This window comes from Pristiophorus japonicus, chromosome 3 (genome assembly GCF_044704955.1).
Source record: "Pristiophorus japonicus isolate sPriJap1 chromosome 3, sPriJap1.hap1, whole genome shotgun sequence".
Lineage (NCBI taxonomy): Eukaryota > Metazoa > Chordata > Chondrichthyes > Pristiophoridae > Pristiophorus > Pristiophorus japonicus.
This window is the reverse complement of record NC_091979.1, coordinates 42,418,929-42,436,615: the sequence shown is the minus strand read 5'-3', so window position 1 is coordinate 42,436,615 and position 17,687 is coordinate 42,418,929.

The following is a 17,687-nucleotide window of genomic DNA, read 5'->3' as shown; positions in this document are numbered from 1 at the left end:
ATATTGTGGGCGATATGTGTGCGAGGTGGTGAAAGTAACAGTGGGCGATCTCCCGGGCGTTAGTTTTGCCAATTGTGCTCTTTATGACAAAAAAAAGTGGGTGGTCGCTATTGTTGAATCTCGGCGTTAATTCCGTGCGGAAAGTAATGCTGGGCAATATGATGGGCGTTGATTTCGCCCATTCTGATGATTCCGCCCAAAAAAGTGGGTGGGCGGTATTATTTTTTCCTGGCGTTATGCACATGGGGAAAGTAATGCTTGGCGATAAGTTTCCAAAAAATGCCCGTCAGTTTCCATTTTGTAGCTAAATGGGCGATATATGGGCGTTATACATCATTTCAGCAGTAAAATGGGCATTAAGTGGGCGTTAAGCATGCAAAAAACATGTAAAATCTAGCCCGTAATCCTTACTCTAAGAATGAATGGCTGTAATCTCTGTAATAACAATGAGGAATTAGGTGTAGCTAGGGGAAGCTGCAATTATTAATGCAAAAGCAAAATCCTGCGGATGATGGAATGTGAAATACAAACAGAAAATGCTGGAAACACTCAGCAGGTCAGGCAGCATCTGTGGAGAGAGAAACAGAGTTAATGTTTCAGGTCGATAACCCTTTGTCAGAACTGGAAAAAGTTAGCGATGTAACGGGTTTTTAAGCAAGTGTAGGGGCAGGGAAAGGGGGGAGGGGAGGAAAGAACAAAAGGGAAGGTCTGTGATAGGGTGGAAGGCAGCAGAGATTGAGACAAAAGAGATGATGGTGCAAGGCAAAAGGAGATTGTAATGGTAAAGAGATGGTAATCCTTTTACCTTGCACCACCATCCCTTTTGTCTCTTAATCTCTTCTGCCTTCCGGGTCCGCCGAAGATCGGGGGCTATGGGCCACGGGGCAGCCAGAGGAGCACGGGGCAGGCCTCATGGAGGCATCAGAGGCCTGGGGGGAGCGGATTGGTGGCCTGTGGTGGGGTCTCCGATCGCGGGGATGGGTTAGGCAGGGATCCGGGATCCAGGAGTTAAGTGTAAAGGCACTGACCCCCTGGATGAAGCAGTCCTCGCCTTGCTGTAACTGTTGGGTTTTATGAGGTGTGTAAAACCCAACCAGCTACAGTTAAACACAAAATGCAGGCCGAAAAGGATTCTCGCCTCATTATAATATTTAAATAGACCACCTGCCTCCTGGCAGTGGGTTGGTTGCCTGCCCCCGTTGCACCTCCATTCAAACCAGGAGTGGACGGGTTGGAGGCAGGTTCAGGTCGGGATTCATATTTTAATACTTCAACTACCCCCACACTCCAAACACACCTGTTTTTTTAAGTTAAAATGGTGTGGGTTCGGTGCATTCCCTGGTGCGCTGATTTGCACTTATTTTACAATTGGGCAGATTCTAATGAGATTGACAGGAAATTTCAGCGTAACTTAACATCGGCAGAATGGGCACGGGAGGGTGCATTTTCAAATCTAACATAGAAACATAGAAACATAGAAAATAGGTGCAGGAGTAGGCCATTCGGCCCTTCGAGCTTGCACCACCATTCAATATGATCATGGCAGATCATGCAACTTCAGTACCTCATTCCTGCTTTCTCTCCATACCCCTTGCTCCCTTTAGCCGTAAGGACCACATCTAACTCCCTTTTGAATATATTTAGTGAATTGGCTTCAACAACTTTCTGTGGTAGAGAATTCCACAGGTTCACAATTCTCTGAGTGAAGAAGTTTTTCCTCATCTCAGACCTAAATGGCTTACCCCTTATCCTTAGACTGTGACCCCTGGTTCTGGACTTCCCCAACATCGGGAACATTCTACCCGCATCGAACCTGTCCAATCCCGTCAGAATTTTATATGTTTCTATGAGATCCCCTCTCATTCTTCTAAATTCCAGTGAATATAAGCCTAGTCGATCCCGTCTTTCTTCATATGTCAGTCCTGCCATCCCGGGAATCATTCTGGTGAACCTTCGCTGCACTCCCTCAATAGCAAGAATGTCCTTCCTCAGATTAGGAGACCAAAACTGTACACAATATTCAAGGTGTGGCCTCACCAAGGCCCAGTACAACTGCAATAAGACCTCCCTGCTCCTATACTCAATTCCTCTCATATGCCATTTGCCTTCTTCACCACCTGTTGTACCTGTATGCCAACTTTCAATGACTGATGTACCATGACACCCAGGTCTCGTTGCACTTCCCCTTTTCCTAATCTGTCACCATTCAGATAATATTCTGCCTTTCTGTTTTTGCCACCAAAGTGGTAAACCTCACATTTATTCACATTATACTGCATCTGCCATGCATTTGCCCACTCACCTAACCTGTCCAAGTCACTCTGCAGCCTCTTAGCATTCTCCTCACAGCTCACACTGCCACCCAGCTTAGTGTCATCTGCAACCTCCAGGTAGCGCCCACTGAAGAAATTCCATGCCCCATGTACCACAGCACAAGTAATTCATCGGTAATATAGTAAGTTTGATTTGTAGAGCACCTGTGCAATAACTGTCTTGCTGCAACACTTCGCTAATCACATATTGTGGATAATATCCTCCTTCACTTTCAGCAGCACCATCAGAGATTTGCTGGTACTACATAATCATCAAGACATTGGACTCTGACTAAAATTGGATTCCAACATCAGAATCTGGGCACCACAAATCAGCATTATTGAAAAGCACTGTGACCGGGAGTAACCCTGAGATTTATTAAATGATTTAAAGAGTCTTACCATAAGCAACATTACAATTCCTTTGCTACCAATTTGGCAATGATGAGATGCCCGCTTTGAAATGTTAAGGTGTCTCAGTATTAACCATGAGTGATTTCTTTAACTGGCTTCTATGTTGAAGTTTTAGCAGCAATTTCTTTTTTATTATTTTACTGTTCGTCTCGGGTTGTTATTTTTTGGAATAAATTCATAACCGTGCATTGCATTAATAGACAGTGGCTGGTAGAGTGTCGTGGTAATTAGAACTCAGAGCCACTGCACAGATACTTGTCAAACAAATGATACAGAAACTGCTCACCCCAGCCTTCCTCTACTGACTTGTACAAAAATAATGTAATTTATTACTGCACAAGTTTATAAATAACTCCGTTTGAGCTCAGAGTTCAGAACCCTGTTGTCTGCTTTCACTTTCGAATGAAAAGTTCTCAGGTCTGACACTCTGGCATGATTATTGGAGTCAGATCCCACTTTGACTGATTATTGAGTGTTCAGAAATCCATACTATTTCAGGATGGCTTTATTCTTGATTATCGCAGCACACCTTTTTTTTCTTAAATGCCACTGTGTTCATTTCAGATGATTGACAGGAGCAGCTGTGCTGTTCCACTGCAGTCGGAAAAGATGCATCAGCACTGCCACTATAGAAGTGTTTAACTGGCTCCCATCGGGTATGAATTACGAAAGCAATGTAACAGAGCGGCAGCAGAACTGTCCAGGGTGAAAATAATGAGAGCGAAAAGGGCTTCAAAATCCGAAAGAAGTGTCACCTGCTGTTTTTGTTTATTGACCATAAGAGTTCTCCACTTGCTTTATTATAATGTAGGGTAAGATTCAATAATGATACAAGGTATCCCACACGAGTTTAAAAAATACAAAAGAACACAAGTTGCTTTCAATTTATCTTGACTTAACCTTGGAAAATATATGATTTATTTATTAGACCGTGCTATTTTCCTGAGTCTGCAACCGGAAGCAAGTACTTGAGTGAAGTCACAGTGAGCAGTCACACTTTAATATCCATTTTAAGCACAATTAAGACCAAAGGGTTTCTGGGGAAACATCTTTCTGCATTGCTAGTTTTCTTCCGAAATACAATGGCCCAGCTCACAGAACAATGCGTCAATATGATTTTGAAAGGCCATAGGAAGAACAATAGTGGTAGGGGATTCGATAGTCAGGGGAACAGACAGGTGTTTCTGCAGCCGCAGACGTGACTCCAGGATGGTATGTTGCCTCCCTGATGCCAGGGTCAAGAGTGACTAAAGTAAATGTTGGTCCCTTAGAAGATGAGAAAGGGGATTTAATAATGGGAAATATAGAAATGGCTGAGACCTTAAACAATTATTTTGCTTCGGTCTTCACAGTGGAAGACACAAAAACCATGACAAAAATTGCTGGTCACAGGAATGTGGGAAGGGAGGACCTTGAGACAATCACTATCACTAGGGAGGTAGTGCTGGACAGGCTAATGGGACTCAAGGTAGACAAGTCCCCTGGTCCTGATGAAATGCATCCCACGATATTAAAAGAGATGGCGGAAGTTATAGCAGATGCATTTGTTATAATCTACCAAAATTCTCTGGACTCTGGGGAGGTACCAGCGGATTGGAAAGCAGCTAATGTAACGCCTCTGTTTAAAAAAGGGGGCAGACAAAAGGCAGGTAACTATAGGCCGGTTAGTTTAACATCTGTAGTGGGGAAAATGCTTGAAACTATCATTAAGGAGGAAATAGTGGGACATCTAAATAGGAATAGTGCAATCAAGCAGACGCAGCATGGATTCATGAAGGGGAAATCATGTTTAACTAATTTACTGGAATTCTTTGAGGATATAATGAGCATGGTGGATAGAGGTGTACCGATGGATGTGGTGTATTTAGATTTCCAAAAGGCATTCGATAAGGTGCCACACAAAAGATTATTGCAGAAGATAAAGGTACGTGGAGTCAGAGGAAATATATTAGCATGGATAGAGAATTGGCTGGCTAACAGAAAGCAGAGAGTCGGGATAAATGGGTCCTTTTCGGGTTGGAAATCGGTGGTTAGTGGTGTGCCACAGGGATCGGTGCTGGGACCACAACTGTTTACAATATACATAGATGACCTGGAAGAGGGGACAGAGTGTAGTGTAACAAAATTTGCAGATGACACAAAGGTTAGTGGGAAAGCGGGTTGTGTAGAGGACAGAGAGAGGCTGCAAAGAGATTTAGATAGGTTAAGCGAATGGGCTAAGGTTTGGCAGATGGAATACAATGTTGGAAAGTGTGAGGTCATCCACCTTGGGGAAAAAAACAGTACAAAGGAATATTATTTGAATGGGGAGAAATTACAACATGCTGCGGTGCAGAGGGTCCTTATGCATGAATCCCATAGAGTTAGTTTGCAGGTGCAGCAGGTAATCAGGAAGGTGAATGGAATGTTGGCCTTCATTGCAAGAGGAATGGAGTACAAAAGCAGGGAGGTCCTGCTGCAACTGTACAGGGTATTGGTGAGGCCGCACCTGGAGTACTGCGTGCAGTTTTGGTCACCTTACTTAAGGAAGGATATACTAGCTTTGGAGGGGGTACAGAGACGATTCACTAGGCTGATTCCGGAGATGAGGGGGTTACCTTATGATGATAGATTGAGTAGACTGGGTCTTTACTCATTGGAGTTCAGAAGGATGAGGGGTGATCTTATAGAAACATTTAAAATAATGAAAGGGATCGACAAGATAGAGGCAGAGAGGTTGTTTCCACTGGTCGGGGAGACTAGAACTAGGGGGCACAGCCTCAAAATACGGGGGTGCCAATTTAAAACCAAGTTGAGAAGGAATTTCTTCTCCCAGAGGGTTGTGAATCTGTGGAATTCTCTGCCCAAGGAAGAAGTTGAGGCTAGCTCACTGATGGTATTCAAGTCACAGATTTTAAACCAATAAGGGAATTAAGGGTTACGGGGACCGAGTGGGTAAGTGGATCTGAGTCCACGGCCAGATCAGCCATGATCTTGTTGAAATGCGGAGCTGGCTCGAGGGGCTAGATGGCCTCCTCTTGTTCCTAATTCTTATGTTCTTATGATGCCACTGAATGGCTGCAGGACATTCTGAAGGGGGAGGGTGATCAGCCAGAGGTCGTGGTCCATATCGGTACCAACGACATAGGTAGAAAGAGGACTGAGATCCTGCAGGCAGATTTTAGGAAGCTAGGAAAGAGATTAAAAAGCAGGACCTCAATTAGTAGTAATCTCCGGATTACTTCCGGTGCCACGAGCTAGTGAGTACAGGAATCGGAGGATGAATATGTGACTGGAGAAATGGTCAGAAAGGAGGGCTTTAGATTCCTGAGGCAATGAGACCATTTCTGGGTGAGGTAGGACCTGCACAAGACCTCAACAGGGCCGGGACCAATATCCTCGCGGGGGGCTTGGCAGGAGGATGGGAACCCGAGAGTAGATTCAGAAGGGAGAGAAGCAAATCAGGAATTGGAAGGGAGAAAATTAGTAAGCGAGCCTGGAAGGCAGAGGAAACAAAGGCTAGAAGATAGACAACAAGGGAGTTTTGCAATGCTAAATGATTTATACTTCAATGCAGGGAGTTGAGGGAATAAGGCAGATGAGCTGAGGGTACAGATAGATACGTAGGAGTATATGATATCTATTACTGAGACATGGCTGAAAGAAGGGCAGGAATGGCAGCTCAACATTCCTGGCACAGGGTTTTCAGACGGGATAGAGAGGGGAATAAAAAAGGAGGGGGTTCGCAGTATTGATTAAAGAAACAGTTACAGTTGTGAGGAGGGATAATGGGGCAGAAATCCCTGCCTCCTCGATTCCATATGGAGTGTGTACAGACCCGGGAAGGCATCGCAAAAGCCAGTTTTCGGCGCGCAATAGGCATGCGCCGAAAACCGTCTTTTCCGATCTGTCAAGCCAGACCCCACAGCCAGGACATTTGCATGGGCAAGATTGCAGTATTTATCCATATCTTGCCCAGCGAATATCCTGAAAACTTTTGCGCCTAGTAAAAGCAGGCGCTTAGCCTTCTTTTACCAGCGTAAGAGTTTTAAAACACGCAAAAACATAGTAAAATTTTAAAAAGTTGTTTGGTGAGCAAAATAAAACAGCTGTCAGTAGAAAGGGTTAACTCCTTTGTAGGTTTGTAAGAAGGCCTGACGTCATTACATGACTTCACGTAATTCTTTTTTTAAACCTTTCCCGATATCAGAATACGGCATCCATTTTAAAAAGGTTTTCAAAACCAAAATTTAAATCTCCTTTACTGCAGTAGAAACTTTCCCGTGATTTAAAATCATTATTAACATAGAGTGTCTTTTATCTCTCTTCCAATATTCATACTTTGAAACAAAACTAGAATTTCACTGTGGCCACAATGAAAGTTCGGTTTTCATTGGTTAATTACCCTCCAATTAAACCAATATCCTTTTCACAGCCAATATCGCATCCAGTAAGTTACGTCATTTTCCATTTTCTCCTATCTTCAAATTAGTTTTTGTATCTAACAAACATTTTACACAGAGGGCTTGTGACTCCGAGAAATTGTTAATTTAAACTACATAAGACAATCGCAATTTGTCTTTTTCCAATTAAACATCCAATTTGTTTTTCTTTTAGCAACTGTAACATCCAAGGTTGCAGTTTTATCTTTTGAAAAACAATCTGTTCTTTGAGCATCCAATACAGCTTATCCTATGTTTTTTCAGCAACTTATTCCACAGTCAAGAAAGCTTCCACACAAACACTTTCACTTAAAGACAGACATTCACACCAACTTTTCATTCAATACAGTTTATCCTATGTTTTTCCAGCAACTTATCCTTGCATGCCATTTCTCATCTGGGTACATTTACCCCTCTACCAGAGTCCGTGTACTGTTTCCAAGCCCTGGATCCCTCTAACGTCCGGCCGGACTAACAATATTGCTTGCCTCCCTAATCTGGTTCCTCCGCAACTTAAGTGTCGGTTCTATTTTTCTCCTTTCCTGCTAGCATTTATACCCGGTCCCTTCTGGTCCATATCTCAAAGACTCCCCCCGGTCTTCATTTTATTCCACTGGCCAGTTTTTCCTAAACATCCTGGGGCCCTATCCCCCTTTAGGCTGTATTCCTTCTTGTTTGCACCATGCACAATTAATACAGGCTTCTCCCCGTTAATACCGTGTCACCCATCACGCTTCAGGAAATACACCTATCCCACCTTGGTTTTCATCCTTCCGTGGTTCGCTATAACTTAGTTATACAGATTAACCCCCCTCAGTTCTTTTTCGAGATTACCACCTTTCCCGTCAATGCTACAGCTCTGCAGGTGGTACAAAAAACATTCACTGCCATTGCTAGCTGCCACAGTATCTGGGTTGGAGGGTCTGTACCCTGCTCGCAGTGCCAATTGTTGAGATAAAAAGACTTCTCTTCCTCAAGGTGGACTCCATGATATAAGGAATCGACACCTACCCTTTGACATAGCGACCATGGAATCACTCAGACAAAACCTTGGTTAACCAGTTTATTCGAACATGCTCGGGAAGGTTCCGATGAACACTACCCCGATCAGAGGTTTACAATTATAATTATACAGTTTTTCGAGGTTTGTGACCCTCCTACAAAACCACCGATTGGCCTACTGCTCAGACTGGCTCTGACTGGTTCTCCCCTACCTGTCCATCTCCCATGGTGTCAACTTTGCCTCTGTTCCTCACGATGTGTGAATTGACCTTGCTTCCCAGGGTTTGCTATCTTTCTAGGCTGTTGACTCTCCACTGCCCATGTTATTCAGTACTGAGTGTATGTTTTCATCTTCTATCAGTCTGTGCTAAGGGTCAATGCAGTGTTGGCTACTTATGATGTTCATTAACCATCAAGCTTTGCAACATAGCAAGCTTTGCTGCTTCCCCTTCTTAAAACCCATTCAAGCAAGTATATAAGTGTGCTTTACATATATAAGCCCTACAATCGCTATAAAGACCGAGGAACTCCCGATTCCTGAGAACCTCCTAATACTGATAAGCCCTACAATTCCGTTCGGGTATTGGTTTCCTCCCCTTACAATAGTGCAGGGGTGAAATTAAAAAGGAAATTAGGAAAGCAAAGAGAGGGCATGAAAAAATATGGGCAAGTAAAATCAAGGAAAACCCAAAGATGTTTTATAAATACATTAACAAGAGGACAACAAAAGAAAGAGTAGGGCCTACAAGAGACCATAAAGGTAATCTGTGTGGAGGTGGAAGAAGTGGTTATGGTTCTTAATGAATACTTTGCATCTGTTTTCACAAAGAAAAGGGACGATGCAGACATGTAATTAGGGAGGAATGTGAAATATTGGATGAAATAAACATTGAGAGAGGAAGTAGCAAGGGGTTTAGCATCTTTAAAAGTGGATAAATCCCCAGTTCCAGATGAAATGCATCCCAGGCTGTTAAGAGAAGCAAGAAAGGAAATAGCAGAGGCTCTGACCATTATTTTCCAGTCCTCTCTGGCTACAGGTGTGGTGCCGGAGGACTGGAGGACTGCTAACTTTGCACCATTCTTTAAAAAGGGGGAAAGGTATAGACCAAGTAATTACAGACATGTCAGCCTAACCTCGGTGGTGGGAAAATTATTGGAAAAAATTCTGAGGGACAGGATAAATCTTCATTCAGAAAGACAGGTTAATCAATAGCGGAACCTCACTGGATACAGCCTTCTAGTCACAAAAACACCCATCAACCATTACCCTTTGCTTCCTGCCTCAGCCAATTTTGGATCCAACTTGCCACTTTGCCCTGGATCCCATGGGCTTTTACTTTCCTGATCAGTCTGCCACGTTGGACCTTATCAAAAGCCTTGCTAAAATCCATATACAATACATCATATGTACTAGCTCATCGACCCTCCTTATTACCTCCTCAAAAAAGTCAATCAAGTTAGTCACACACGACCTTCCCTTAACAAATCCATGCTGACTGTCCTTGATTAATTCATGTCTTTCTAAATGAAGATTTATTGTGTCCCTCAGGACTTTTTCCAATAATTTTCCCACCACTGAGGTTAGGCTGACATGTCTGTAATTACTCGGCCTACCCCTTTCTCCCTTTTTAAACAAAGGTACAACATTAACAGTCCTCCCATCCTCTGGCACCACTCCTGTAGCCAGAGAGGACTGGAAAATGATGGTTAAAGCCTCTGCTAGTTCCTCTTTTGCTTCTCTCAACAGCCTGGGATACATTTCATCCGGGCCTCGGGATTTATCCACTTTCAAAGTTGCTAAGCCCCTTAATACTTCCTCCCACCCTATGTTTATCTTATTCAAAAGCTTTCAGGGACACTACTGGAAAGAACAGCGCTAAAGCTCTGCACTTTACAGATATTAGCCAATTAAACTACCTTTGTCTTCACAGGAATATTGTACAAACTCATATTAATGCCTAAGAAATGACATACAGTCTATCAGACTGCCATATGTAGCTTGCTGGAATTAACTAATTTTAATCCTGTAATTCCAAAACCAGCAAGAAAGAATCCATTTGAAAAACAAATCATCATGTATCAAAATACTTAATTACTTCGATAAGTGACTAAGCCAATGGAAGCAGCCTCTCTTGTGTCAATATAATGTCATATAAATCCTGGGTTGTCAGAAAACAAGGTGGTGAATTCCAGTAGGAGATTCAATGAATCATTTTTTTTCAGACACTTGCTTGAGGCCTGTTTGTCAATGAATTCAAACTATTCTGCTACATCCCTGAGGAAATTCATATCGCTAAAATATTTCCTTTTTACCTTACTTTGTACCTCCCCTGTCTCTTATGGAATGACCACAGCTAATGTTACTCTCTATGTTCCATGAGTCTATCTACCAGTTTTGTCAGACTGTCACCTCTCTCTAAGCAGGTTTCCTTTCACTGTGAGTCACCCACCATCTGTTATCGAACTGTAACCCACTCATTCGGGCCAACAGATCCCTGTACCGACAAATGAAATTGCAGCCTAACAGGAAAGACTGCCTGGTTCTTCATTAATACATGTTTTCGGTCCCCGCCACAAACTCCATTCCCTCGCCACGGACTCTAGCCTCTCCCTAACATCCGTCTGAGGTTGAACCACTGTTCGCAACTTTGGTGTCATATCTGACCCCAAACTGAGCTTCCGACCACATATCCGCAGCATAACTAAGGCCGTTTATTTCTACGTCTAGACTTGACTATTCCAATGTACTCCTGGCTGGCCTCCCACGTAATACCCTACATAAACTTGAGGGCATCCAAAACTCGGCTGCCCGTGTCCTAACTCGCACCAAGTCCCGTTCACTCATCACTTCTGTGCACGCAGACCAACATTGGCGCCTGATTAAGCAACGCCTCGATTTCAGAATTCTCACCCTTGTTTTCAAATCACTCCATGGCCTCGCCTCTCCCCATCTCTGTAGTCTCCTCCAGCCTCACAACCCCCGCCAACCACCCCACCCCCCCACCCCGCCCTACGCCCCAAGGTATCTGCGCTCATCTAATTCTGTCCTCTTGAGCATCCCTGATTTTTATCGCTCCACCATTGGTGGCCGTGCCTTCAGCTGCCAAGGCCCGAAGCTCTGGAACTCACTGCCTGAATCTCTCTGCCATTCTTTCCTCCTTAAAGACGCTCCCTAAAACCTATCTCTTTGTTCATCTGACCTAATTTCTCCTTATGTGGCTCGGTGTCAAATATTTTGTCTTGTAACACTACTATGAAGCGCCTTACGGCGTTGTACTACATTAAAGTGCTATATAAATAGAAGTTTTTCATCCCAGTGAGATTTAATTTTCTGTTAACTGCTGCAGTGGGCCTCAGAACTTGCAATTACAAGAGTTGAACCTACATAACATAGAAACATAGAAACATAGAAAATAGGTGCAGGAGTAGGCCATTCGGCCCTTCGAGCCTGCACCGCCATTCAATGAGTTCATGGCTGAACATGCAACTTCAGTACCCCATTCCTGCTTTCTCGCCATACCCCTTGATCCCCTTAGTAGTAAGGACTACATCTAACTCCTTTTTGAATATATTTAGTGAATTGGCCTCAACAACTTTCTGTGGTAGAGAATTCCACAGGTTCACCACTCTCTGGGTGAAGAAGTTTCTCCTCATCTCGGTCCTAAATGGCTTACCCCTTATCCTTAGACTGTGACCCCTGGTTCTGGACTTCCCCAACATTGGGAACATTCTTCCTGCATCTAACCTGTCTAAACCCGTCAGAATTTTAAACGTTTCTATGAGATCCCCTCTCATTCTTCTGAACTCCAGTGAATACAAGCCCAGTTGATCCAGTCTTTCTTGATATGTCAGTCCCGCCATCCCGGGAATCAGTCTGGTGAACCTTCGCTGCGCTCCCTCAATAGCAAGAATGTCCTTCCTCAAGTTAGGAGACCAAAACTGTACACAATACTCCAGGTGTGGCCTCACCAAGGCCCTGTACAACTGTAGCAATACCTCCCTGCCCCTGTACTCAAATCCTCTTGCTATGAAGGCCAACATGCCATTTGCTTTCTTAACCGCCTGCTGTACCTGCATGCCAACATTCAATGACTGATGTACCATGACACCTCCCCTTTTCCTAATCTGTCACCATTCAGATAATAGTCTGTCTCTCTGTTTTTACCACCAAAGTGGATAACCTCACATTTATCCACATTATACTTCATCTGCCATGCATTTGCCCACTCACCTAACCTATCCAAGTCACTCTGAAGCCTCATAGCATCCACCTCACAGCTCACACTGCCACCCAACTTAGTGTCATCCACAAATTTGGAAATACTACATTTAATCCCCTCATCTAAATCATTAATGTACAATGTAAACAGCTGGGGCCCCAGCACAGAACCTTGCGGTACCCCATTAGTCACTGCCTGCCATTCTGAAAAGTACCCATTTACTCCTACTCTTTGCTTCCTGCCTGCCAACCAGTTCTCAATCCACATCAGCACACTACCCTCAATCCCATGTGCTTTAACTTTGCACATTAATCTCTTGTGTGGGACCTTGTCGAAAGCCTTTTGAAAGTCCAAATACACCACATCAACTGGTTCTCCCTTGTCCACTCTAGTGGAAACATCCTCAAAAAATTCCAGATTTGTCAAGCATGATTTCCCTTTCACAAATCCATGCTGACTTGAACATCTCATCAACTGTGGAATATTGCTGACCAGTTTTACCTTCATTGCACAGAATGTGGCAGGTGTCTAGTAGAACTGTAAATTGACTATTAATGTAGATAGTCAGCTGTGGGTTGAGTTCCTCAAATAATTTTATCCCCTTATGGTGGAAAATTAATTTGAAATCCATCTGATTGATTGCAGTTTTGTGCTCGCCCCCTTGCCACATAAACCCCCGAAAGGTAGCCTATATTGTTTTTACCCCATCAGTAACTTTACTGGTCATGATTAACTCTTCCTATTAGGGAGGAAAAAGGTACGGCAATTTGGGCAGCTATGGATTGTGAGGTGAGGAACACCAAACCAAACCATTTCAGTGGCCTGCTGCTTGCCAGAAATGCAGACCTTTCTCCAAACATTCCCATGTCTGGTGGCCAAGTCTCCTATCCACTTTGTGTGCTTGTAATAACTGTGGTAGGGTTAACAATTCTACAGACACCAGTACAATTTGATATTCCATCTCAGAACTAGTGAGTTTTGATTCAACTCGACAGTGGGTGATAAGTTTCTCAACTCCGCTACCATGGATGATGCAAATACAGTTAGGGAGCCCTCGGGCCATGGCGTCTAAATTGTAGGAGATCATCCTTGCCAGGGGCGAAGAATGCTTGCTTAAGCAACTTGGAGAATTTTCCCGCGTTCTAATTTCCCCATGGTAAACTGCAAAGCATTGGTGAGATATTAAGGGGGCTTTGGGAAATCATCCAGCTGTGACTCATCCGACCCTTTCCATCCCTACCAACAGCTGATGCAGCCAAACACTCCGAGCCCAGCCTCCATTCTGGTTCTGTATTTATATCTGATCTAGAACAGCAACCACTGGAGTGGCGATTTTTGTTTTAAGCGACTGGTTTTTATATCATGCGTTAAATGCAACCAAATGTATTTGTAACCTCTGGTCTCCTGTATTAAGTTGTGCTCATCCTTCAGTTGAGTTGCACACCAGGCTGCTCTTTGTAGAGCTCTCTATTGCTTCAGCAACTAAAGGTATTTTTGTTTGGGTGGTAATTTGGCACAAATTATGATGATCCGTATACAGCACCAAATAATGGGGATTTTAGCTTTTTCCAAACAAACTCGAGCTACCGATATATACAAAATTGCATTTAATAATAAACAGGAATTGTGGTACAGATTAGCAACAAAATAGCACACATCTTTGACTTCCTGCTTGCTGGCTCTCACCAGACCTTTTCAGGTCTTACAGATGAGAGTGATGACAAAACCTCTGCTGAAGCAATTTGAATGGTAGCAGGAGTTATCTTATTCACCCTTTGGTTAATGAAGCAGTCCTTCAGACACAGTCCAAATGCAGCTATGAGGATAATGAGGCACCAGTCAGTCACCTTTCACTCATTTGTGGTGAACAGGTTGCCTTAAACACGGATTCTGGGAATGAAACTGGAAGATATGTAATTTCTTTTTAAATAAAACTATTCAGAGCAGAGGTCAGAATAATAATTTATTGAGTTCCTTATTGATGTAGTGCCATTGAATGGGTACCACAAATAGTTGTCATTGTAATTATAGTACTAGACTGTCCACTAGGTGGCTAAGGCCGAAAAAAATGGGCCTTGTTCCAACGATGTGGGACGTCTCGGCCTTGCTGATCGCCGGTACAAGGACCATTTTTTTTTGCGATTTCCTACTCGACCTTACCCCGGTGATGTCAAATGGGCAATGTGATTTTTCGGCGATCTCACGATCGCCCCCCCAAAAACAGAAGCAAAAAAAAGCTTCCCTAGCAGCGCTATTCTGCGCATGTGTTGGTTTTTTTTTAGGCTGACTTTCTTTGCCGCGTTTTGAGAGGTCAAGGTTCATCACATATGCTCAGTATGCACAGGGGGGGTCAGAGAGGGAGAGAGAGTGGAGATAGAGTGAGAGAAGGAAAGCAGAGAAGCAGAGGATAGAGAATTGTGATTTTGGAGTTGTTTGTATTTGATTGCATCAAAAAAAGTTATTTTTAGTTATAAAAATGTATATTGTTAGTTATAAAAATGTATATTGTTAGTGTTATTAGCGTTGAAGAGGCCGGGCATTGAAAAAATTTAGATTAAACTTGAATATTAAATTTATATATCGTAATGGAGGGAGAATATGAAAGGAAAAGGGCAAAACCCTTCAGCGATGAGGCAACGAGGCCCTGGTCAATGTTGTGCATGGCAGGTGGGACAACTTGACATGGGATGGGCATGGGAAACCTCCACCCCGTGTCTACAGAAAAATCTGGCAGGAGATTGCCAACGTAGTGACGTTTGCATCCCACGCGATGAGGACACCTGACCAATGCCGGAAACGATGGAATAGCTTGTTGGCAGCAGCAAGAATAAGTTGCATATTATATTTAAAATGTTATATGTAATATTTTAATGTTGCATGCATATTTTAATTGGAAGCTTGAATTTCCAGCATTACATTTAAGTTTTTCTTTCTTTATTGTATTAATTAATTAATTTATGCATCCTAACAGTAAGTTGCATTTTCCATTTATAAAATATTGTTCAGATGCAATGCAAATTTTTAATCGAACATTGCACCTCCTGCATTGAATTTAAGTCTGTCAGTCTTAACTGTTTATTACAAGTCTATTAGCCTATGCCATGCCATGCTCTCTTCTCATTTGCAGAAGATATCTAACAACCGGTCTGAGCAGAGGGGGATGGGGGGGCAGCTCTCCTCAGCTCCAACCACTAACCGAAATTGAGGAGCTGGTGGGACATGACAGCCGTTTGGTCACGACCCATGGTCTGGCCGAACCCAGCCTCGAGTCTCGTGAGTAATGTGAACTGTGCAACGTGTCACACAGTATTAAAGACATTTTAAAAATCTATCTTAGTTACGCATGCAATGTCCTGCAATTATAATGCAAAATACTTGTGATGTACTAATGATGTCATGGCAGCCCTGGTGCAGCCCTTGTGCATATGGGGTAGTGAAAAGTATTGATATGTAATGTTTCCTATTAATGATCACCATTAATGTTCTAATCATTTATTTAAAAATGGCATTCGTGTTTTTAAGGTCAACCTGAGAAGGTATTGTCTCTTCGGCCGTCCACTTTACCTGCACCAGCAGCAATCACCTCGGAGGAGGAAGAGAATGAACAGTTTAGCGAGGAGGAAGAGGAAGAAAGCTTTCCTCACCTCCAGGAGGAAAACGAAGAGCAGGAGGAGGATGAGGAATCGACCATTGTTACTGGGGAGGAAGAACCTGTGGTCATCTCTATTGAGAGGGATGAGGCACCGGGACCAAGTGCTGTGCAGCTGCCGACGCCAAGGCGCAACATTTTGTACACGCCAACCCCACGGAGATCGGGTCCGGGAGGTGAGCAATCGCCTACCTCGGACAGGCAGACGGAGTGCTTGATATCCCTGTGCAGGGAGACGGTCGCGATAGGTCGCGACCTTATCCAGGGGTTCGATGGTTTCTCCACGAACTGGAGCCAGTTCTCAACAATCTGGAGCCAGTTCAACACGAACTTCTCCAACTGGTCTTCCGTGCAAACGGAGATAGCACGGGAGACCTGGGAGGCGATTTGAGAACAGACCGCCGCAACTAATGCCCTTCGGCATATGTTGCTGGCTGGACAGGGCGCTGCACCCCAAGGTGACGTGTCGGCTTGGAGTGAGACCCCTAACACTCGAGCGAGTACGGAGGACACACTTCCTACTGACTCGGAAGTGGAGCCTCAGGCTTCTGCATCCACTCCGTCACCTCCACAATGGCAGGAAGTCTTGCCGTCCCACACTGCACACTCATGTCAGTCTGCATATGGGTGGATGGGGTAAGAACACAGGGTGGGACAGGACCTGGAGGGAAACGTGGCTGCAGGTAGGAAGGGAGGTGTGTTTTTCAATTTAATTGTTAATATTTTAACAAGTTTGATATTTTGTTCATGGTTGTTTGAGGTTGGGGAGGTTGGGGGGGGGGGGGGGAAGGTGGGTTGGGAGAGCGGGGAGGAGGGGAGGGTGTTAACATTTCTTTTTAATTATTCATTGTTAATTAAAAAAATGTATTAAGTTCAACAATTGTTGTGCCTTCTCTCTTAGTTATATTAAGCATAACATATTTACAGTTGTTCAGCATTATTTGTTCAGTCTTTTGTTATAGCCGCACTTTATTTAAGCTAATCATTAATGCCGATGCCAGGCCAGTGCAGGCAAGGCAAAAATGAAACCACACGCAAATGAAACTTTTGATTAACCATAACTGTAAATGCAAATGTGAACATCCACAATGTAAGTTCATGCAAAGCGTTCATAAATGAGCTGCTGACGCAGCAGCTTAGCAGCTGCATAACTATGACTGAGTACTGGTCTTCGGGAGTAGGGTGGTGGTACCAGCCCCAGCTGATTGCCCTCCTCTTCCTCCTCTTTATCCTCGTAGTCAAGGCACTTCACACAAGCGTCATCAAACAAATGTTGACACCAAACCACATAAGGAGATATTAGGGCAGATGGTCAAAGAGGTCAGTTTTAAGGAGTGTCTTAAAGGAGGAGAGGGAAGCATATGTTGCAAATAGGACTCTATAGCAAGGCTATGGAAAGAGGAGGAGCCAGTGAGATCTGTTTGGTTGGGGACTGGTGGTCTGTTGTAGAATCATAGAAATTTACAGGACGGTAGGAGGCCATTTCAGCCCATTGTTTCTGCACAGGCCAACAAAGAGCTAACCCGCCTAATAGGGTTTCTGTAGTATTTAGCCCTCGGTATCGGTCATAAGCCTCCCTTTTGCCTTTATCCTACCCTTGTCATCCAGGGGGCTCTAGATTTGTTCGACCCACCCATTTTCTTTAAGGGAACATACCTGCTCTGAGCCC